Below are 25,339 nucleotides of genomic sequence, written 5' to 3'. Positions count from 1 at the left end.
TCAGGTGGTGAGTTTGGTGGTTTCCTGTTGTTTCTGTCTCCCATACCCGCACCCATGGCAGTTCCTGGATCAGGGGAGGGATTGTATCCTTGTCTGTACTTGATCCTCTTCCTATCCCACACTGAGCCCACCGACATTTGTGTCTTCCGTGGATGTGCTTGGAAGCAAGCTCACCCACAGGTAACCTATTAGCCAAATGGATCCAGGGAATGACCCCTGAATTAACGATCCAGGTTAGAGAACAAACCTGCTATGAAACCTGTCCCACACTCTGTGACCATCTAATCCTAAAACATAAACAATAATAGCTTTCTGGATTATGACATAGCATCTATTTCTACTTATACTCTCTTGAATGCATAGGTGATGATCCTGGATAGAAAGGAACCATGGCTCCTGTGGGCTAGGATTAACAAGTAAAATAGAAGAATTCAGTGAAATTTGAATTCCAGGCATAGAGTGAATGAATATTGACAAGGAAATGCTCCCTAATAGAGCATGTGAACATTGTGTACCAAAGCTTTTTCAAATAGATTACTGAAAGAAAAATCTTTTTGATTGTTTCTTTTAATCCATGTTGACATACAGTGCTATATGAGTTACAGGTGTACCATAGCATGAGTCAGTAATTCTCTATATCACTCAGTCCTTATCAAGAAAAGTGTATTCTCAGTCCCCTTCATCTCTTTCACTCATCCCTCCAGCCATTTACCCTTTGGTAACCATTGGTTTGTTCTCTTTTGATAAGAATCTGTATTTTGGTTTGTCTCCTTTTTCTCCTTTTTTAAATGTATGTTTGTTTCTTCAGTTCTACACAGGAGTGACATCCTATGGTATTGTCTTTCTCTGACTGATTTCACTTAGGATAATCCTCTCTAGATCCATCCATGTGGCTGCAAATGGCGAATTTCATTCTTTTAATGGCTGAGTAATATTCCACTGTGTGTGTGTGTGTGTGTGTGTGTACACATCTGTCATCTCATTTATCATTTTATCAACAGACACCTGGGTTGCTTCCATATTGTGACCTTGTAAATAATGTTGCAAGAAACATGAGGGTACATGTATCCTTTTGAGTTATTGTTTTTGTATTCTTTGGGTAAATACCCAATAGTGTGGTTGCTGGATCCTAGGGTAGCTCTATTTTTAATGCCTTCAGGACCCTCCGTACTTTTCTTCAGAGTGGCTGTAGCAGGTTGCTTGTCCACCAACAGTTCACAAGGGTTGCCCTTTCCCCACATCCTCCCAGCACCTGTCATTCCTTCTGCTATTGATGGGAGCCATTCGGACAGTATGTGGTAATATCTCATTATACTTATGATTTGCATTTTCCTGAGCTTGGGTGATGGTGTACGTCTTTTCATGGGACCATTGGCCATCTGTATTTCTTCTTTGGAGACATGTCTGTTCAAGTCTTTGGACTGTTTTAAGTGGATTATTTGTTTTTGGGGTGTTAAGGTGTATCCACTCCACGTATTTTGGACAGTATCCCTTTACTGCATAGGATATTTGCAAATATCTTCTCCCTTTCAGTAGATTGTCTTATTATTACTACTTCTTCTTAGTTCTTCTGCGGTGTAGAAACTTTTTATTGTGATACATTCTCAGTTGTTTATTTTTGCTTTTATTTCGTTTGACTCAAGAGACAGTTTATTTTTTTTATTTTTTTTTAAGATTTTATTTATTTATTTGACAGAGAGAGATCACAAGTAGGCAGAGAGGCAGGCAGAGAGAGAGAGAGGAGGAAGCAGGCTCCCCGCTGAGCAGAGAGCCCGATGCGGGACTCGATCCCAGGACCCCGAGATCACGACCCGAGCCCAAGGCAGCGGCTTAACCCACTGAGCCACCCGGGCACCCCTCAAGAGACAGTTTAGAAAAATATTGCTTTGGTCCATGTCAAGAAGTTACTGTCTGTGCCCTCTTGTAGGATTTTTATGGTTTCAGGTCTTCTATTAAGGTCTTGAAACTGCTTTGAGCTTATGTGTCTGTATGCCATAAGGAAGCAAAAAAAAAAAAGAAAGAAAGAAAGAAAAAGCATTCTTCTGTGCGAAGCTGTCCAGTTTTCCCAATACCGTTTGTTGTAAAGACTGTCCTTTTTCCTTTTGATATTCTTGCCTGCTTTGTGGAACACTAATAGGCCACACAATTGCAGGTTTATATCTGAGCTTCAATCCTGTTCCCTAGGTCACTGTGTGTATTTTTGTGCTAGTACCATCCTGTGAGGATGACCACAGCTTTGTAGCATAACTTGAAATCTGGAATTGTGACTCCTCCAACTTTGTTTTTCTTCTCAACATTGTGTTGACTGTTCAGTATCTAAAAATACAAATTTTTAGGAGTGTTTCCTTGAGTTCTTTTTGCTTACCTTTAATTCAATGAGCCAATTTACAGTACATCTTTTGTTTCAGATGTAGTGTTCAATAGTAGATCAGGTGTGTATACACCCAGTACTCATTGCATCACATGCCCTCCTTAATGCCCATCACCCAGTTACCCCACCCCCCATCCACCTCCCCTCCAGCAACCCTCAGTTTGTTTCTGTAATGAAGAGTCTCTGTAGTTTGTCTCCCTCTCTGTCTTTCTGGTCTTGGCTAAAAGCATCTTCTCAGGGGCTTCCTTAATGGGCCACTCTGAATAGAATGGATCCCTTAGCCCTTAGCCTACATTCCTTCCTAAAAATTGATCCATTGATTATATCCCACATTCTTCACAAGCCCCCAGGTGGGACTAGAGCCATATATTTGCATGAAGTATATACTCCATAAATATTTATTAATTGAAGAAGTATGGCTTTCTTTTTAATTAAAAATATCTATGTTTTATCAGTGAATTTTTTTTTACCATATCAGAATATATTTGGAGAAAGCTATTGCTCCATGAATATACATCTTTCAAAGCTGTGGCTTTATTATGTCCTGTGTCATGCTTCCCTGAGCTAGTCGGAGCACTTATGACCTATGTATGAAGCTCAGCTTCAAACCTTAGGGGAGAGTTCTGTGATGCCACTGGGGGGCTTTTGGGGGGCGTGTCCTGCTGGACACCACCATGTCATCCATGAGCACCCCTCTCTCCCTAGCTTTTCCCATCTTCTACCCTCTGTCAACATGTGGGTTTCCCACCAACCCTATCTTTGCAGACAAACTCTGAGTTGGCCTATGGCTTGGGACTCCATTGACATCATAGAGTCTCATTATATCCAGTTTCAAAGATTTCTGTGGCACTGACATGATCTTTGTTCCCACAATATGCCCCATAAAGAGTTTCATGACAGTTGGGGATTCCAGGAAAGATAAATGGGTGATTGCAGCTCTAACTAAAGCTGCTCTGGGGGATCCTGCAGCTGGGGGATCCCATCTCAGTCTGGCTCTTTTGCTGATTTCCAGTATGACCTAGGAGAGTCACTTCCTCAGAGCTTCAGGCTCATCTTTTCTAAAATGTGGAAGTGTTTTTAGATTAATTGATTCATGCAAGATTATGGAATGAAACTCCTAGGAAGTTCTGGGCAGTCTCCAATATGAATTCTATCTCAGGAGTCCTGACTCCCATCCTCCCCACTCCTAATGAGTTCCCCCACTGGACACAATGGCTGTTCCATGGAGATTCCCCAGGGAAACACTGGACTAGCAAGAGTCTTCAGGGTGGGCCCCCATGACATCTGATGTGGCTAAAGGGCCATGAGCAATCCTGTACCCAAACCAAGGTTCGGCTGTGCTGCCTTGCACAAAAATAGCAGCACCAGGGTCAGGATTTCACTGCAACCACTGGGCTGGCTTAATGAGGACCTTGCCCAGGACACTAGTACCCATGACACTGTGAGGGCACTTAGAGTCCACAGTTAAGTCATGGAATGCAACTAAGGGATTCTACATCAGGGTAGATGATGCAATGTATCATTTCAAAGCAAAGATGACAAAAACCATTTAAATGACAGAATAGAAAGTAGTTAAATGTACTCTGTATTATGGCCATGATAATAAAAGTGAACGATCTGGTCTGAAAGGGGAATGGGAGTTCCAAGAAGCAGGCTGGTCATCAGGAGCAGGGGGTGTCTCATGGAGGAAGGGACCAGGAAGCTTGGCATGGGTTCCAACAGTGCAGCATCAGGGTGTGCCCTGACCCAAGACCCCCAGGGGCATTGGGGGCTTTCTAGCTCCAGAGGATCTACAGAAATGCAAATTAGCCTGAGCAGAGCCTCCATGGTCGGTTGGTCTTCTTAGTTCCTGGGTGTGACTCCTTCTCTGGTTCTGGAGGCTGCTGATTCTCCTTTGTTTTCCTCTGAGCTGTACTATTTTGTATGGATTCAGTACTGTGAGTGGACACCGATTCTTACTGCAAAGAAGTGGAATAAAACTCATCCTTGTTTCCTAAGTAGACCTGAATAGATTCAACAGTAATAGCCTTTCCCCAGGTCCCTAGCCTTCATCTGCTTGCCAACTCTGAGATTTTAGAAAACATCTTCTATTCTGAACAGGTTGAAAGGATTAGTTTGGTTTTTAAAAATTCAGCAAAGTTACACTTCTCATAATCTCTACAATGATCTGTAAACATTGAATGAACAAGGTTTGACAGGATAAAGGAAGAATTGGCTTTGCAGTGGGATTTGGGGCAATGTTTACTCACTGTTGCCCCCATGTGGCCACTCTCCAGATAGCACGTGGCCCTATATATTCTGCGTTACCAGCTTCCAGGGAGAAGACAGAAGAAAGTTGGTCCCTGAATTCCTTAGCTCCTAAACACCATCCTCTAATTTATGAGCAATATTCTAAATTGGGCATATCTTAAGTAGAGATTACGGTGAGGGTCACAGTCAAGTTATGTACATTAACTATGGGCAGCTTTTTGTATGTCAATCTTACCTGCCTAAGGGGTTTTAAAAAAATATAGTGGAAGAGGATATAGTCACCAAACCACTGAGCATATTCCCTATCCCTGGATATAGGTCACTAAACATAAATACCGTTTCATCTTATCTGGGGACCAGGGGCTCGTCCTATAGGTACTTGACAGGTAGCATCTGTGGCCAGCAGGCCGTCTCCCCTCCGACATCCACACCCAGCTCAGCACATCCTCTGCCCTGCTCAAGGGCAGCAAAAAGATGGACTGGGTGCAGGTGGGACTCCCTCTGGTCAGGCATGACTTGCTTCTGACAGGTAGAGAAGTGGGCTAGTTCACATGCACATGACATGTTCTTTTGGTTCCTTACTCTCTGTTTTCCCTTTCTGTCACCATGGTCCTGAACATTTAGCTCCTGGGAGAACTTGGGATTTCAAATTTCTGTTGACATTTCAAGGTCTAGGTCTGTGTTGCTTTGGTTCCCTGTCCTTGGGTTGGAGGTGAAGGCAGGAAAAGTCATCATACTCTGAAAGCAGAGTATGAAATATTCAGTGCACTCTGACCCCAGCACCTCAGGCTTGCTTGAAAGCAATGGCAAACTACATACTTCATGTTATACACAATGAGCTTTAGGGACTCAAGGACACATGTGATATGAAATCATACTGAAAGAAATCTCGTTACTGAACTTTGCCTTGCAGAAGACAATTTAGGGATACCGCCCCTCACCCACGCTGTCATTTCCAGTCTGGCCAATGCCCAGTCACACTGACATGTGTAGCCACACAAAGGCACATCTCAGACATCCTCCTAGAGCACTCCTGGTCCCCGTGCCACCCTGTCTGGCCAACCCTGCACACCTCCAGTCCTCCATAGCATCCCCCATAGTGAAACAGCTGTGATCACCCTCCTGGAGGATTTCCGGTCCCCCTACCGCCAGGTCTGGTGAACCCTGCACACCCTCAGCACTCTTGAGTGTCCCCTGTCATGGCACATGTCACACAAGGCTGTCAGTTGTTGTCTCTCAGTCTGTCCTTTCTGCTTGGAGTAGATCTCTCACAGATGCCTGGCTGGATGATGGATGGATGAATAGTTACAAGATCTTTTGTCCTGGAACAACAGGTATGCTTCAAAACCCCGATGGGCAGGGGCAGTCTCTGTCTCTCTGTGTGTCCCCAGCCTCAGTGGAACATTGTGTCCAGGACAAGGGAATTGGGAGTCCTCCCAGAGGAAGTTTATTCTACAAAGGTGACTTCCTTCCAAGATCCTGGAACCACATGGTGTGGCCGACCATTCCTATGGGACAGAAAGCATGCTACTCTATTGTCTTCTCCTTGCACACTGTGCCTAATAAAGAGGCAACACACGTTCACACTCACAAGTTCACACTTACACCTCCTTTTCTGAGCATCACTGCCATGTAAATGACAGTGAATTCCCACTGGGCTGCAGACCTGTAGACGTGCCATTCCAGGTGTATATAGAGGAGGCATGAGATGGAGTTCTGCCTAAAAGGATGGAAGTCCTTGCCTCTGAGGATGAAGAAATTGGATCTTTTCCCAGAAGGTGCTACATTCTACTCAAAGAAGGGACATGATCCTAGGATCTTTAAACCAAGAATCGGCACAGACTATTCTGGAAAGTCTTCTGTAAAGATTTTCTGTTAGGTTTGCAGGCCGTGTGGTCTCTCTGACAATGACTCCACTCTTGCATTGTAGCTTGAAAGCAACCACAGACCATCCATAACTCATGTTCCAGGCACACTTGATTGACAAAATACAGGGGGAGGTTCCATTTGGCCCATGGGTGGTAGTTTCCCACACCCCAGATTTGCAACATGATCGTTGATGGGGGACAGGGCTCTTCTTTTCCAATGGTAGAGTGGGAGTACACTTTCCCAGTGGCTGGGTGGGAGTACTCTGGGATCTATCCTGCCTGAATCCGGCCCCTCTACTTGAAAGGACAAAAGATGATAGTGAGATTGGCCAACAATTAAGGCCTCAGGAATCCTCCCACCCCCACCCCAGCCATTTCTCTGTAGGCCTCAAGCTTCCCATAATACGTTTGTCTGTGGTTGAATTCCATGTAGGTATTTTTTGGCTGAGTAAGTCCCCATTGCCGGGTGGGTATATCTTACGAGTTATACACCACACAGATGGTCATCTTGTTCAGGCCAAGACCATAAGCACATTTAGGGTTCTCCTGAGTTAGCAGAGGATATAGCATGTGTGGGCTTCAGGATGAGTCTGATTCAGCCCTCAGCAATGTTATGGAACACGTGAATTTCTGGGCCCTCTCTGCCACTGGCATGGGCCTGGCCTAGGCCACTTCTGCAGTTGCAATGGAAAAGCCCCTGGCCTGGGTGGCCCAGCCCATGCTTGGCTCTGCAGGCTGAGACGAGGATCCTCCCACCTCTTTGGCTGGGACCAGGTCACATGCCCATGGATGAGCCAATCCCCGGAAACAGGGAGTGGAGCCATGGAGATTGGCACACGTTGTTAAGACCTCTGTTGTAATGACTTTTCTGTTGGCTGTGGTGGCAAGATCTTCTGGGATGCATCAGTTAATAAAATGAGTATTAATTTCTGATAGTAAGTGGGTCCAAGGTGCTGACTTAGCACCTAGGACCTCAATCCCAGGATCTCCGTGTTACTGTACTTCTCTGCAGAGACAATGGCTGAGAATCAGTGAAATGGATGGAAATGGGTCTGGAGTGCACAAGGGAAGGGTGTGTGTGTGTGTGTGTGTGTGTGTGTGTGTGTGTGTGTATGGGGTTGGGGATAATAGCACTGGCCAAGCTGTATCTCCAACTTACCTAGGTTCAAGAAGGTGTGGAGAATCTGTGGTGTTTCACCCTCCATCGTTCTGTAGACAGAAAATATGCATTTGCATGGAGTATGGCAAGACTTGTTCTAAGTATTCTCTAGTTGGTACAGAAGTCAGGAAGAGCAGCATCCTCCTTCTCCTAGGAGAGGATTGAGAGACTGAGTGCTCTCAAGAAGGTGTCTGGCCTTCACAGGACTCACTGTGAGCCTGCACACAGGACTGACAAGTACAGTTCATAGTTTTGTTCTGAGGATGGAGTATTGGAAGAATGTGGTTTCCCTTGTAATCTCTGTGGCCCCAGGATCACCAGTCTGGAGAAGTTTGGGGCCAGAATTTTGGGAACGGAGGTCTGTGGGTCAGGCCTATGGCATGGCAGGCCCGATCTTCAGATGTTGATTCAAGCTGCCTGGGGTCTGAGTTTATATTGGCAGTCAGGCTGTGGCTCAGGCTCGAGTTTGTATCCATGGCAGACCTCTGAAAGTGGGGGTGGCCTTGGGGGTGGTGCATGTTTCTTCTACTCTGAGGGTTTTACGGAACTCTAAATAGCAGGGTGACCTTCTGGGGGTCAGAATGATTTCCGTTTTATGGCTCAGCGGTTTCCATTTGGAGGGATTTGAGACCAGGCCTCTGTGGTGGGAGGTGGGAGGATGCTGGAAAACCTAAGGTAGAGATAGGAATACAGCCTAGGGACATGGCAGGCCTGAGCTGGTGGCTCTGGGGCAAGCTATCCAAGGGGTTGATTTGATGGGCAGGACTCACGATGAGTGTCAGACTGTGCATCAATGTCCAGGGCAGCCTATGACAGTAGGGTGACTTTGGGGACCTTGCAAGTTTCTCCTAATCTGGGTGTTTTGTGCAGATCCATAGGACATGTTTTCCTTCTGGAGGGCAGGCAGAGTCCTGTGGTATAACTCCAGAGTCTTCAGTTGGGAGGGCTTGTGGATCAGGAGTCTGGAGACAGAAGTGTGAACTCAAGCTAGGGATAGGGACTAGGGCATGGTAGGACCGATCTGCAGATGCTGAGATGAGCTTCCCGGGATCTGAAGTTAGGGCACGTGTCAGGCTGTGGTTCAGGCTGGAGATTGCATCCATGAAGGGCACTGAATGTGGGGTGGCCTCAGGGGGCTATGGAGGTTTCTCCTGTTTAGAGGTTTTGCATAAACCCAAATAGCAAGATTACATTCTGGGGGACAGGAAGAATCCTGTTTTGTAGTTCAGGGGTTCCCATATGGAGGGATTCGAGACCAGGCCTCTGGGATTAATGCCTGAGAATCCAAACTAGGGTTAGAATTAAGGTCAGAGGCATGGGAGGCCAGATCTGCCAGCTGTGGGGCGAGCTACCTGTAGGCTTGAGTTGAAGCTGGGCTCAAGCTGAGTGTCCCCGCCATAGGAAGCAAGTTCACTGGAGCTTTCTGGCCAATTCTCACGAGCTTTCTGCCCAAATCTACATCTATTTGGGCAGAAAGCTCGTGAGAATTGGCGATTCGGGCCACACTGGCGCCTACGGTCTAGACTGCTTTCTTGCTAAGCGTGTGTCATAGCCATCTGGAAAAATGGGTCAGCCCCGCGCAATTCCACCGAGGGCCCATGCCCAGGGTAGCTTTCTGGGGGAAGAGTTAAGTGAGGGATTCTTGCTGGGCGTCAGTTTCCAAGTTTGCAGCATGGTGTGGCGCCAAATGTGGGGGATGATCTCAGGGTGGGCATGCAGCTTTCTCCCATTCTGAAGGTTTTCTGCAGCTCTGCATGGCACTGATTCCTCCTGGGTGGCAGGCAGAGTCATGCGCTGTGGCTCAGTGGTCCCCATTGTGGAGGACTTGAGGGACAGGCCCTTGGGGATGGAAGCATGAAACCCAACGGAAGATTAGGGCTGGGACCTAGGAGCATGGCAGGCTCCATCTGCCAGTGCTGGTGCAGGCAACCCAGGGGGCTGAGTAGCTGGAGGCTTTGGCCAAATGTGCGCCTGATTCATAGAGGGCTTTTTGTCATGTTGGCCTCTTGGCATGGAAGCCTGAAAACCCAAACTAGGGTTAGGATTAGGATTAATCCTAATTAATCCCTAATTGAGGGCGGGTGTCAGGTGGAAGGGTGGGAGTCTGGGTTTGGGTCCAGGCGGCACGCAGATCCTGGGAGTGGCCTCAGGGGCATGCAGGTCTCTCCTGCTCTGAGGTTTCTGCACAGCTCCAAATGGCACCATTTCATCCTAGGAGGCTGGAATAGTGCAGGCACAAGTCTCAGGCATCCCCAGTCTGGCAGGTTTGGGAGCCATGCCTCTGGACACGGAAGCCTGTATACCCTACCTAGGGTTACGGTTAAGGCCTAGGGCCATGGCAGGCCTGATCTGCTGGCACTGAGGTGGGCTCCCCTCAGGGCTGACTTGGAGTCATTTGTTTAGCATCACAGCAAATCCAGCTTTATGGCCAGGGGGCTACTGATGATTGGTGTGGCTTTAAGGGGGCGTGCAGTTTTCTCCCTCTCTAAGGGTATGGGCAGCTCCAAATGGCATGGTTTCCTACTGCATGGCTGGCAGAGTCTTTGAGTATCACTTAGGAGTCAGGGCCCTCGGAATGGAAGCCTGAAAACCCAAACTTGGGTTAGGGTTAGGGCCTAGGCTCAATCTGCTGGAGTGGAGATGGGCTCCCCTCAGGGCTGAAATGAGGGCATGCATCCGGCAGCATGGTGGAATCTGGCTCAACAGCTGGGGGGCTGCTGCTGATGGGGTTGGCTTTAGAGGGGGGCATGCAGGTTTCTCCCCCTCTGAGGGTTTGGTGCAGCTTCAAATAGCACAGTTTCCTACCGTGTGGCTGGCAGAGTCTTGGAGTGTCACTCAGAGGTCCTTTATCCAGGGGGCTTGGGAGCCAGGCCTCTCAGAATGGAAGCCTTAAAACACAAACTAGGATTAGGGTTAGGGCCTATGAACATTACAGGCCCAATCTGGTGGCACTGAGGCGGGCTCCCCTCAGGTCTGAGTTGAGGGAATTTTTGGGGAACCACAGCAGAATCTGGCTTTATGGTTTGTGGGTCGCTGATGGTTGGGGTGGCTTTTTGGTGCAGCAGTTTTCTCCCCAACTGAAGGTTTGGCACAGCCCCAAATGGCACAGTTTTCCTACCATGCTGGCAGAGTCCTGGAGTGTCATTCAGGGGTCCTTTATCCAGGGGGCTTGGGAGCCAGGCCCCTCAAAATGGAAGCCTGAAAACCCATACTAGAGTTAGAGTTAGGGCCTGGGGAGATTATAGGCCCAATCTGCTGTGGCTGAGATGGGCTCCTCTCAGGGTTGAGTTGAGGGCCTTTGTCCAGCACCACTGCAAAATCTGGCTTTGTGGCTGGGGGCTGCTGATGGTTGGGGTGGCTTTAGGGGGGCATGCAGTTTTCTCCTGCTCTGAGGGTTTTGCGCAGCTCCGATTGGCACAGTTTCCTCCTGGGTGGCAGCCAGAGTCCTGGGGTGTGGCTCAGATGTCCCCAATGTGGAGGGCTTGGCGGACAGTTCTCTGGGGTCAGAAACCTGAAAAGCCAACATAGGGTTAGGGTTAGGGCCTAGGGGCATGGCAGACCCAATCTGCTGGTGCTGAGGCAGGATCACTGGGGGCTGAGTCATGAATGGGGCTCAAGCAGCACATCAGGCTCCGGGTTTTGTTGTTGTGTGGGCCATCTGCTGTGAGGGTGGTCTCAGGAATGCATGCGGGTTTCTCCAGGTCCGAGGGTTCTGGGCAGCTCTGAACAGAACAGTTTCCTCCTGGGTGGCTGGCAGGGAGTCCTTGGGTGTGGCTCGGGGGGCTTACAATCTGGAGGGCTTGTTGGCCAGGTCTCTGGGCACGGAAGCCTGAAAACAAAACCTAGGGTTTGGGTTAGGGCTTAGGGGTATCCAGGCCCGATCTGCTGGCACTGAGGCAGGAACCCTTGGGGCTGAATTGAGCATGGGGGTCAGGAAACACGTCAGGCTGTGAGTTTGTGGCTGGGGTGGGGGCATCGAGGTTGCGGGTGTCCTCAGGGAGACATGTGGGTTTGTTCCATTCTTAGGGTTCTGCACAGCTTCTAATGGCACAGTTTCCTTCTGGGTGGCAGGCGGACTCCGGAGTTGTGACCCAGAGGTCCCCATTCTGGAGGGACAGTGCCAGTGTAGCTTTAGACCTGTGGAGGGGTTGTGAGCTGCATTAGGAGTCTGTGGAAGGCCCAGCAGTGCCGATTCATGCCATTGGAGGGAGTGGTGAGCTGTGGTGTGAGAGACCGCTCAAGGCATGGCAATACTTATTGACACCACTGGAGGCAGTGGCGAGCTGCGGTGGGAAACAAGAGTCAGTGGCAGCCTGCTGGGTTTGAGGGCAGTGGTGAAGTGCTGGGTGAGAGACGCTGAAAGGTGAGGTTGCAGTCAACTTGTTTTTACTGGAGGGAGTGGTGAGCTAAAGACTCTGTTTCTCCAGGCTCCAGAGTGATGTTAATAACCCCTGGAGCTGGGCCCCCACTCAGCATTGTGCCCTGTTGCCCCAGGTTTTCCAGCAATGTGCTATCAGGATTGTTCATGAGGGTCCTCCCGGTGGGGGTCTGGACTCGGGGGGAAACCAAACCTGACTCGTGGTGCATTTGGAACCGAGGAGTTGAGTGTTTGGAAGAGTAAATTTGCTTCTCCAAAAAGGACAAAGGCATTGGTCGGCTTTAGAAGAAAGTTAATGACCACTTAAGAAACAAGCATGTGTCTCTCCTCCCAGGAATCGGAGCAGGTGTGCAGGCTTTAGGTGGGAGGTGCTTGCTTATCCCCACCTGACAACCCTTCTTCACTCTGGCTCCACGAGACCTGAAGTTTGGAAATCAGCATGTGACTCAGTTATGCAGCTTGTCCCAGGACGTCAGCTTTCAGAGAAAACAGCAGGCCCATGGGGCACAATGTTACATCCATGCCAGGATGGGAGGTAAAACTTCTCTTTCACCCCAAACTTCCTGGGTTTTCTCTTGTCTCCAGTGGAGCCATAAAGTCACACTAAAGCAGCTGTCAGCAATGTAAAGTGGGTGCCAGAGTTCCTGAGTTTCCCTGCAGGGAGCACCTGGCAGAGGTTCTCATTTTCTCTGTTTATTTCTGGCTTACAAAGGTATTTGGAATATCTCTTTCCTTGGCAATCCCTTGGATTCGAAAGGGAAGATGAGACTGACACAGTGTGTGTTTTGAACATAGGATGTGTTCCTTCATCTACTGGTGTTTATTCCATTGGTCCTAGGCTGTGGTGGAATGGCCAGCATCTAGAGTTAGGTGGCTGTTTGTGGTCAGATAGAGACTTGGATGACGTCTTCTCTTTTGTCAAAAGTGATGTATCCTAATGGATTCATCTTTTTTATCCAAAGAGTTCCAATGAGGGCAGAGGGAAAATGCAAAAGGATTCCAAGGAGACTTGGATGATTAAAAAGGGAAGCTTGACTTTCTAGTTTCACTTGATGGACTATCTAGATAGTTGGACATGTCATATTTTCTCTGCAGTTTTATGGGTGGTAAAGTCAGGAGAGTCTTTGGGAATTCCCTGGGGTAGAGGCATTCTGATGGCTTCATGGGGATTGGCATCAGGAACCCTGGGGTGAATTTCTGTAGCTGTTTGCCTGATGCTGGGTGAGTCAGGTTTTCCCACAGGTTTTCCATTTCCTCCTTAGGAAATACTCTTAGGTATTTCCCTAAAGAGCACAAAAATGCACATTCAAAGGGGTACAAGCACCGTGATATTTACAGCAGCATTATCAACCATAGAAAAATGATAGAGGGAGTCCCAATGTCATTCACTGATGAGTGATCAGACACACACACACACACACACACACACAAACACACACACACACACACATATATATATTAAATATATATATATATATATATATATTTAATCTCCCACATCTTCTTAATGGGATAGAAGCCAGGTTCAAAAAAATGAAATCTTACCATCTGCAAGGATGTGGATGGATCTAGAGTGGATTTAGCTAAGCAAAATCAGTAACAAAAGACCAATATCCTATGACTTGACTCCTATTGAATTTCAGAAAGAAAACAGATGAACATAGTGAGGGGAGAAAGGCCAATGAGGAAAAGACTCAACCTTAGAGCATAAACAGAGGGTTCCTAGAGGCAGGGGTGTGGGGGGAAGGGTTAAATGTGTGACGTCTATTAGGGAGGGCACTTGTGATGAGCTCTGGGTCAAGTGAGGAATCACGAAATCCTACCCCTGAAGCAAAGGAATGAACACTGCATGGAAACATATTGGAATTGAAGTCAATGAGGAAAAGAAGACCATGTACTACCTCAGGAAGACTGAGGTAAATATGGAGTGGTTTTTGCTCTTCTAGTCTGTATATGATCATTTTCAAACACACTGTGGTAGGATACACTAGTTTCTGATTGCATAAGGAGTCCTCAGAAAGCTGCAATGAAAGATTCAGATCTCAGAGCATGTACATGTTCCATTGATATGTTCCTTCCAGTTTGCCCAGGTACAAAGGTAAGTGGAGAAATATTTGGCAGAAGAGGAGAGGAGGTGTTAAGCATTCAGGAGGTAGCCTTCCCCCTTTCTCATGAAAGCCTTGGGCCAGTGTAAATTAAGAAAAATGGGGGTGGGGGATCCCAGGGCTTTGTGGTAGGCAGGGGAGTTCCAGGTTTGCCTAGAGCTGACAGGGGTCCCTGAGGAGAGCTGAGCTAGGGGTGTGGCAGACCCAAACTGCTGGTCTGAAGGTGGCTTCCCTAAAGAGCTGAGTTGAGGATGAGGGTCAGGCAGTGCATCAGGCTCTGGGTTTGTAGCTGGGGGGCTGCAGAACATGGGGGGGTCCTCATATGGGGGTTCTCTGAAGAAATTGGAGCTCCAGCATGGCAGTCGAATTCCTGGATTGTTGCAGAGGGATCCTTAATCTGGGGAGTTTGGGGGGCAGGCCTGTTGGGATGGAAGCCTGAAAACAGAAACTAGAGTTATGGTAAGGGCCTAGGGGCTAGGCAGGCTCCATCTGCCGGTGCTGAGGTGGGCTCCCCAGTGGGCTGATGTCAGGGTGGGCATCAGGTGGCACGTCAGACTCCAAGTTTGTGTCCAGGGAGGCTATAGAAGCTGGGGGTGTCCTCAAAGTGGCATGTAGGTTTCTCCCCCTCTGAGGGTTCTTCAGAGCTCCAGAGGGCACCGTTTCCACCTGTATGGCGGGCGCAGTCCTGGGGTGTCACTGAGGCATCCTTAATCTATGCTAGCGTGAGTCTCTGAGATGCCCATCAGCGGGCTTGTGGGACAGACCTCTGGGCATGGAATCCTGTACACCCCACCTAGGGTTAGGGTTAGGACCTAAGGGCATGGCAGGTCCAATGTGCAGGTGCTTATGCAGGCTCCCCTCAGGGCATGTGTTGAGGCATGTGTTGGGCAGCAGCAGGATCCAGTTTTATGACCATGGGGGCCTCTCATAGTGGGAGTGGCTCAAGGGGGGCTTACAGGTTTCTCCCTGAGGGTTCCACGCAGATCCAAACCACAAGGTTTCCTCCCACGTGGCAGGTGGAGTCCTGTGGTATCACTCAGTAGTCCTTAATCTGGGGGTCATGGGGACCAGGCCTCATGGGATGGAAGCCTGAAAACCCAAACTAGGGTTATGGTAAAGGACTAGGGACATGGCAGGCCAATCTGCCTGCGCTGAGGCAGTTGCTCCAGGAGGCTGAGCAGTGAGAGGCATTGGACTCGCATGCACTTGGCATGTAGAGGGCTTTCTTGTAGGGTTGGGGTTGTGACCACTGAGGACCCTATTCTAGGTAAAGGCTGCGGCCCTAAAAACATGTGTCTCAGGAAGCGAGTTCACCGGAGGTTTTCTGGCCAGTTCTCATGAGTTTTCTGCCCAAATCAATATCCATTTGAGCAGAAAGCATGTGAGAATTGGCTGGCATTGGGCAGCGATTCAGGCCACTCTGGTGCCCGCGATATTTAACACTTTCTCCCTAGGTGTGTGTAGCAGCAATCTGGGAACACAGGCAGAGCCCACGTGGATCCCCCCAAGGGCCCCCATGCAGGGAAGCTTTTTAGGGGCAGAGTTGAGGGAGGGGTTTCGGCTGGGCCTCAGCGACCATATTTGTGGCCCAGTGGGGCGCCCAGTGGGGGGTGGCCTCAGGGGCCGCATGCAGGTTTCTCCCACTCTTAGGGTTTTCTGCTGCTCTGAATGTCACTCTTTCTTCCTGGGTGGCAGGTGGACTCATGGGGTGTATTTCAGAGTTCCCTAATTTGAGGGCTTGAGGGACAGCCCCTAGGGAAGGAAGACTGAAAACCCAACTGAGGGTTTGGGCCTGGGCCTAGAGTCATGGCAGGCCCAATCCACCAGAGCCCGGGTGGGCACCTCAGGGTACTGAGTAGCAGGAGGCATTGACCTCCCATGCATCTGGGTCATAGGGGGGCATTCTCACTGTATTTGGGCTGTGACCACTCAGGACCCTGGGCCAGGCCCAAGCAGCAGCCCTGCAGACATGCACCACAAGAATTGAGTTCACCAGGGTTTTCCAGCCTGTTCTCACGAGCTTTCTGCCCAAATCGATATCAATATGTATTGGGGCAGAAAGCTCGTGAGAATTGGCTGGCATTGGGTGGTGATTTGGGCCACGCTGTCACCTGGGGTCTAGAGCACTTCCTTGTTAGGTACATATCACAGCCATCTGAGAAAATGGGCTGGGCCCAGGCAGCTCCTGAGAGGAACCCTCCTCATGGAAGCTTTCTAGGGGCAAGGTTGAGGGAGAGGAGTCAGCCTCCATGTTAGTGGCCCAGTGGGACACCGAAGGTGGGGGATGGCCTCAGCGCGGGGCATGCAGGTAAATCCTTCTCGGAGGGTTTTGCACAGCCCCGAGCAGCACGGTTTCCTCCTGCGTGGCAGGTGGAGTCATGCGGTGTGGCTCAGGGGTCCCCAATCTGGAGGATTCGAGGGACAGTCCACTGGGGATGGAAGCCTGAAATCCCAACCAAGCATTTGGGCCAGGGCCTAGGGGCATGGCAGGCCTGATCCGCCAGCGCCAGACCGGGCACTCCAGGGGGCTGAGTAGCAGGAGGCATTGGCCTCCCATGCACCTGACTCATAGAGGGCTTTCTTGCAGGGTTCCAGCCATGACCACTCAGGACCCAGGTCAGGTTCAGGCCCAGGCAGAGGCCCTGCAGACATGCACCACAGGAAGTGAGTTCACTGGGGTTTTGCCAGCCAGTTCTCACGAGATTTCTGCCCAAGTCAATATTGATTTGGGCAGAAAGCTTGTGAGAATTGGCCAGCGTTGGGTGGCGGTTCGGGCTGCACTGGCGCCCATGGTCTAGAGTGCTGTCTCGCTCAGTACATGTTGGAGCCATCCAGTAACACAGTACGGGCCCATGTGGCTCCCCAAGAGCCCCCACACATGGGAGCTTTCTGGGGGCAGAAAGAAAGCGTGTCTTCTTTCATGGAGATAGAAGCCTTGACAAAGGGATATGTGAAAGCATAAGGAAAGTGCCCTGTCCCTAACTCTAAGAAAACTGTAGAGAAACCTCCATTCTCCTGCATCGTCACTCACAGAAATCGAAGTCTTTTGCAATGGACATGCAGAAGCATCAGGAAGTAGCATATACTTAATTCTAAAAAGATTCCCAGAGACAGGGTGTCTTGTAACTGACCTGTTTCACAGAGATAAGAGCATTTTCAACTGTGTGTGTAAAGCACAGAAAAATGGCCAATACTATTTGCCCTCAGAGAGCACACCATATACAAAAACCTCTTTCAACCAAAATGACTTTTTATGAGGACAGAAGTGTTTTCCCATGTATGCATGAAAGGGGAAGGCAAGTGCTGTAGGCTGAACTTGGAAAAAGAAGTCTGTGGAGAAAGCTTCCTTCAAGTACCCTATGCTTTCATGAAGATAGAGCTATTTCCCATGTATGTGTGGTTGCATAAGGAAAGTGCCCTATACTTACTTTACCAAGTGCCCTTACTTACTTTACCAAATATAGTGCCCTATACTTCCTTAACTTTTACTTTACTAAAGAACCATATATAGAAACACTCTTTCAAGCATCTTCCAATGAATCCATTAAAAAAATGCCATCGGGGCGCCTGGGTGGCTCAGTTGGTTGGACGACTGCCTTCGGCTCAGGTCATGATCCCGGAGTCCCGGGATCGAGTCCCGCATCGGGCTCCCAGCTCCATGGGGAGTCTGCTTCTCCCTCTGACCTTCTCCTCGCTCATGCTCTCTCTCACTGTCTCTCTCTCAAATAAATAAATAAAATCTTTAAAAAAAAAAAAAAAAAAAATGCCATCTACTGAACACTAAAAAGAACACCGTCAAAAAACCATCTTTCAACTCTCATCCTCTGTCATCAAGATGGAGGCATTTGCAAAAGTGTGTGTGAATGCATCAGGAAAGTAGCATTTACTTCATTCTAAGAAGCAAGTCATTTGTGCAAAGAGAATGCACCTTTGAAATAACATCTTGATTTGTGAAGATACAAGCACTTTCAGGTGTGCATATTGAAGCTGAAGGAAAGGGCCATTGACTTAACTCTAAGAAACAACACAGTTGAAAAACTGTCCTTCCACTAATGTGTTCATTCCTGAAGATAGAAGTGCTTTAAAAAGTGTGTTTGAACTACATAATTCTTAAAGGGACTATTCACCAAGATGACCTAACAATTGTAAATATCTATGCCCCCAATATGGGAGCAGCCAATTATATAAGAAAACTATTAATCAAGATAAAAAGTCATATTGATAAGAATACATTTGATAGTAGGAGATCTTAACATGCCTCTCTCAGTAATAGATCATCCAAGCAGAAAATCAATAAAGAACCAAGAGCATTGAATGACACAGTGGACCAGATGGATCTCATAGATATATACAGAACATTCCACCCTAAAACAACAGAATACTCATTCTCCTCAAGTGCACATGGAACTTTCTCCAGAATAGACCACATACTGGCTCACAAATCAGGAACCAACCGATACCAAAAGACTGAAATTATTCCCTGCGTATTCTCAGACCACAATGCTTTGAAACTGGAACTCAAACGCAAGAAAAAGTTTGGAAGGAATTCAAGCACCTGAAAGCTAAAGACCGCCTTGCTTAAGAATGCTTGGATCATGAAGGAAATCAAGAACTTAAACAATTCATGGAAACCAATGAGAATGAAGACACTTTGGTCCAAAACCTATGGGATACAGCAAAGGCAGTCCTAAGGGGGAAATACATAGGCCATCCAAGCCTCCCTCAAAAAAATTTAAAAATCCAGAATACATAAAGTCTCTTTACACTTTAAATAACTGAAGAATCAACAACAAATTAAGCCAACCCCATGCACAGGAAGGGAAATAATCAAGATTAGAGCAGAGATCAATGAGATAGAAACTAGAGATACAGTAGTACACATCAACGAAACTAGGAGCTGGTTTTTTTAAAGAATCAATAAGATCAATAAACCACTGGCCAAACTGATCCAAAAGAAAGAAAGAAGACCCAAATTAATAAAATTATGAATGAAAAGGGAGAGATCACGATTAACACCAAGGAAATAGAAACAGTCATCGGAAATTATTATCAACAGTTATATGCCAATAAGTTAAGCAACCTAATTGAAATGGATGCATTTCTGGAAACCTATAAACTTCCAAAACTGAATCAGGAAGAAATTGACATCCTGAATGGACCAATATCTAGTAATGAGATTGAAGCAGTGAGCAAAAACCTCCCAAAGAACAGGAGCCCAGGAGCTGATGGATTCCCTGGGAATTCTATCAAAGTTCAAAGAAGAAAAAATACCTATTCTTCTGAAGCTGCTTCAAAAAATTGAAGCAGAAGGAAAACTCCCGAACTCTTTTTATGAAGCCAGCATTACCCTGATCCCCAAACCTGGTGAAGACCTCACTAAAAAGAATTTCAGCCCAATATCCCTGATGAATATGAATGCCAAGATTCTCAACAAGACCTTAGCTAACAGGATCCAACAGTATACGAAAAAGATTATCCACCATGACCAGGTGGGATTTATCCATGGGACACAAGGGTGATTCAACATTTGCAAATCAATCAATGTGATAGAACAAATCAATAAGAGACGAGAGAAGAACCATATGGTCCTCTCAATTTATGCAGAAAAAGCATTTGACAAGATACAGCATCTGTTCCTAATTAAAACGCTCAAAGCATAGGGATAGAGGGAACATTCCTCAACTTCACAAAATCTATCTAGGAAAAACCCACAGCAAATTTCATCCTCAATGGGGAAAAGCTGATGGCCTTCCCTTTGAGATCAGGAACACAACAAGGATACCCACTCTCACCACAACATAGTATTAGAAGTCCTAGTAACCACAACATAGTATTAGAAGTCCTAGCAACAGCAATTAGGCAACAAAAAGAAATAAAGGGTATTCAAATTGGCAATGAAGAAGTCAAATTCTCTCTCTTCGCAGATGACATGATACTTTATATGGAAAACTCAAAAGACTCCACCCCCAAACCACTAGAACTCATACAGCAATTCAGTAATGTGGCAGGATACAAAATCAATATATAGAAATCAGTTGTTTCTTACTAACAATGAAAACATAGGAAGGGAAATTAGAGAATCAATTCCATTTACTATAGCACCAAGAATCATAAGATATTTGAAATTAATAATATAGTATGCATATCTTATGTTTCTTTGGTTAGGAATAAGCCTAACCAAAGAGGTGAAGCAACTGTACTCGAGGAAATACACAACACTCATGAAAGAAACTGAGGAATACACAAAAAGATAGAAGACTATTCCCTGCTCATGGATCAGAAGAATTACATTGTTAAAATGTCTATACTGCCTAGAGCAATCTATACTTTCGATGCCATTCCAATCAAAATCCCACCAGCATTTCTCAAAGAGCTGGAGCAAACAATCCCCAAATTTGTATGGAACCAGAAGAGACCCCAAATTGCTAAGGAAATGTTAAAAAAAGAAAAACAAAACTGGGGACATCACACTGTCTGATTTCAAGCTTTACTACAAAGCTGTGATCACCAAGACAGCATGGTACTGGCACAAAAACAGGCACATAGACCAGTGGAACAGAGTAGAGAGCCCAGATATGGACCCTCAACTGCATGGTCAAATAATCTTCAACAAAGCAGGGAAAAATATACAGTGGAAAAAAGTCTCTTCAACAAATGGTGCTGGGAAAATTGGACAGCTATGTATAGAAGAATGAAACTCGACCATTCTCTTACACAGTACACAAAGATAAACTTGAAATGGATGAAAGACTGCAACGTGAAGCAGGAATCCATCAGAATCCTAGAGGAGAACACAGGCAGTAACTTCTTCGACATTGGCCATAGCATCTTCTTTCAAGATATGTTTCCAAAGGCAAAGGAAACAAAAGTGAAAATAAACTTTTGGGACTTTATCAAGATCAAAAACTTCTGCACAGCAAAGGAAATAGTCAACAAAACAAAGAGGCAACCCACGGAATGGGAGAAGATATTCGCAAATGACACTACAGACAAAGGGCTGATATTCAAGATCTATAAAGAACACCTCAAACTCAACACACACAAAACAGATAATCACATCAAAAAATGGGCAGAAGACATGAACAGACACTTCTCCAAAGAAGACATACAAATGGCTAACAGGCACATGAAAAGATGTTCATCATCATTAGCCATCAGGGAGATTCAAATCAAAACCACACTGAGATACCACTTTACACCAGTTAGAAAGGGTAAAATTAACAAGACAGTAAACAACATGTGTTGGAGAGGATGTGGAGAAAGGGGGACCCTCTTTTTTTTTAAGATTTTTATTTATTTATTTGACAGAGAGAGATCTCAAGTAGGCAGAGAGGCAGGCAGAGAGAGAGGAAGGGAAGCAGGCTCTCCACTGAGCAGAGAGCCCGATGTGGGGCTCGATCCCAGGACCCTGGGATCATGACCTGAGCCGAAGGCAGAGGCTTAACCCACTGAGCCACCCAGGCTCCCAAGGGGGGACTCTCTTACACTGCTGGTGGGAATGCAAGTTGGTGCAGCCACTTTGGAAAACAGTGTGGAGATTCCTTAAGAAATTAAAAATAGAGCTACTTATAACCCTGCAATTGCACTATAAGTTATTTACCCGAAAGATACAGATGCAGTGAAAAGGAGGACCATCTGTACCCCAGTATTCATAGCAATGGCCACAGTCACCAAACTGTGGAAAGAACCAAGATGCCCTTCAATGAATGAATGGATAAAGAAGATATGGTCCATATGTACAATGGAGTATTATCCCTCCATAAGAGAAGATGAATACCCAACTTTTGTATCAACATGGATGGTACTGGGAGAGATTATGCTAAGTGAAATAAGTCAAGCAGAGTCAATTATCATATGGTTTTGCTTCCTTGTGGAGCATAAGGAATAACATGGAGGATGTGAGGAGATAGAGAGGAGAAGGGAATTGGGGGAAATTGGAGGAGGAGAAAAACCATGAGAGACTGTGGACTCTGAGAAACAAACTGAGGGTTTTGGAGGGGAGGGAGGTGAGGAGTTGGGTGAGCCTGGTGGTGGGTATTATGGAAGGCACATATTGCATAGAGCACTGGGTGTGGTGCATAAACAATGAATTCTAGAACACTGAAAATAATTTTTTTTTAAAGTGGGGGGAGAACCTTGCTATCAAGATGTTTAATACAAGGTAGTTCTTTCCAGAGAACCCAGGACACTGTAGTAGTGATTTGAACATTGCAGATCCTCAACACTTTCTCTTCAGTGTTTCTTCTTTAGTTAGTATGAAAGATATTTCTCACCTTAAAATATATTCCTTTAGAGAAATACCTAGTAGTGCAATTGCTGGATCATAAGGTAGCTCTATTGTTAAGGAAACTCCTTACTGTTTTCTGGAGTGGCTGGATCAGTTTGCATTCCCACCAACAGTGCAAAAGTGTTCCCCTTTCTCTGCATCCTCACCAATGTCTGTTGTTTTCTAAATCATTAATTTTTAGGGGCACATGAACCCCAATGTTCATAGCAACAATGTCCACAATAGTCAAAATATGGAAAGAGCCCAGATGCCCATTGACAGATGCATGGATAAGGAAAAAGTGATATATATATATATATATATATATATATATATATATATATATATATATATATATATATATATATATATAGCAATATTACTTAGCCATCAAAAAGAATGACATCTTGTCATTTGCAATGACATGGTTTGGAACTAGAAGCTGTTACGCTAAGCAAAATAAGTCAATCAGAGAAAGACAAATACCATATGAATTCACTCGTGAAATTTAAGAAACAAGCAGATGAGGGGTACCTGGGTGGCTCATTGGGTTAAGCCTGCCTTCGGCTCAGGTTGTGATCCCAGGGTCCTGGGATTGAGCCCCGCATCCGGCTCTCTGTTCGGCAGGGAGCCTGCTCCCCCCTCTCTCTCTGCCTGCCTCTCTGTCTACTTGTGATCTCTGTGTGTCAAATAAATAAATAAAATCTTTAAAAAAAAAAAAAAGAAAGCAGATGAACATAGAGGAAGGGAAGGAAAAATAAGATGAAAAGAGATGGTGGCAAACAGTACAAAACACTGAATTTTAGGAAACAAACTGAAGGTTGCTGGAGGGGAGTGAGGGTGGGGTAATTGGGTGAGGGACATTAAGGAGGGCACTTGAGGTAATGAGCACGGGGTGTTAAATGCAATGGACAAATCACTAAATTCTACCTTGGAAATTAATAATACAGTATGCATTAACTAAATTGAATTTAAATAAAGTATTTAAAAAAATAAAATAAAAGAATCACCAGTGTCTTGAGGTTTCCAAACAGTCTCAGGCTGCTGAATCATGGTGGTTTCAGAACCACGGACAGCACCGGCATCTACCTCTCCTATACTGTATTTTATGTTCTATCTACACTTGTAGGAGTGGTGTGATCAGAATTCCCCAGTCACATATTAAGTTACACCACTCACAGAAAATAATACTACCAGTGCAATAATAGTAACAATACCTTATAGTTAGAGCTTAATATATGGTATTCATGTATTGTTTAATTTAATTCCCGTAACAATTTACAAATACTTTACAAGGTATTTTTGTTATCCCCAGTTTACAGTTGAGAAGTTCAGGACAAAGATGTCAGGTGGTTTTACCACAGTTACGTGGATCGTATAAATCAGAGCCAGAACTGGAATCTAAATTAAGTATTATTATTCAATTTGATGTCCCTAATTGCATAACTCTTTGCCAAAACTATTTTCACCCTGAATAATTTTTTATAATAAAGCACTGTTTTCTAGTAATACTATCAGAAATATGTACATTTCACTATAATAACACTGTTGATCATATTTAAATAACCTTGGACCATTGAGCTCCCATGAAACGAGGTAACAGGTGGAGTCCCCAGCAAGGAGTCATACTGAGAGGCTGAGGCAGGTGTCCCTTAGATAACCACCACCTTCAGTTTTAACCTATGAGTGAGGCAGTTACTGCTACCAACAGGGAGGAACCAAGAAAGGGAATAGTCATGAAAAATTACTGCCTTTAAGGTACTTTGTTAGGCATTTTTGTGATATGATGAAATTTGATGTTCACTTTTGAAAATAGAGCTTATTTTTTTTTCAATTCTAAATATATACTCGAGAAAAATAAAAGGAAAAATTAACTCATTTTCAAATACCTAAGTATAACCACTCTTTGTATTTTTGTGTATTTCTCTGCAGCCTTTTCTTTATAAAGTTACTCTTACCAAGTCAGGGAGTAAGTTGGTTAGGATCCTGGCTTCAAATGATTTATCCTTGCCTCAAATAAAGCTGTTAAGCATTTATCAACCTAAACATACTGGGGTCCCCACTAAACTCTCATTCAAAGAAAAGATACTGTTACTTTTTAAAATTAAACTTCAATAAATTTATCTAGTAAGGCTTTTAGATAAGATTATGGGTATTTTTGAGTTGAGTTTCAATGATAAACCATAAATATTTGTAGCTTATGTAGTGATCCCATTGAAGGATTCTCAAATCGAGGATTTGAGAAAAGTATCAACTTGCTATCTACATAAACACCACTAGGTGGTACCAGGCGATTTTCCTTTTTAATTCAAGTAGTAAAGCCTGTGTGTGCATGTGTGTTCCTACCTCAGGCCTGTTAAAAACAGTGAAAAAATTGCAGATGGGCTGAGGAACAGTTTGGGGGTAATGGAAAATTCTAAAATCGATTGTAATTTAAATCTCAAATTTGCTAACAGGTCTTGAATTATACCTCAATAAAATGTAAAAGGATAAAAGAAAATTTTCCGTACATGGTATATCTTGATAGCATTCATTTACTTTGTCTATGTATTCATGAGAAAGTTCTACTTAGCAGTAAGTTAAAATTTTGAATTAATTTATATAATGTAAACATATTCCCACCATGGTACTTTTAGCTCTAATCTGCACCCTTTCAAATTTGCCTAACAACATCAGAAAACCATTACAATGCTGCAAATAGCTAACCAGTATAATTAAATACAATTTTAAAATCTCCATTCCTGTGTCATATTCTACACTAAATAGAGATTATTCAATTTTTACTTCCAGAATTTTAACCTCTTTATTTCTTTTTAGATTTTATTTATTTTAAGAGAGTTGTGTGTCAGCTTTGGTGGGGACGGGCAGAGGGAGAGAAAGTCTTTTTTTTCTTTTTTAAAGATTTTATTTATTTATTTGACAGACAGAGATCACAAGTAGGC

The sequence above is a fragment of the Mustela lutreola genome, chromosome 4 (assembly GCF_030435805.1).
Source record: "Mustela lutreola isolate mMusLut2 chromosome 4, mMusLut2.pri, whole genome shotgun sequence".
Taxonomy (NCBI): Eukaryota; Metazoa; Chordata; class Mammalia; order Carnivora; family Mustelidae; genus Mustela; species Mustela lutreola.
The sequence above is the reverse complement of the archived record's forward strand: the minus strand, read 5'-3'. Positions refer to the sequence as shown.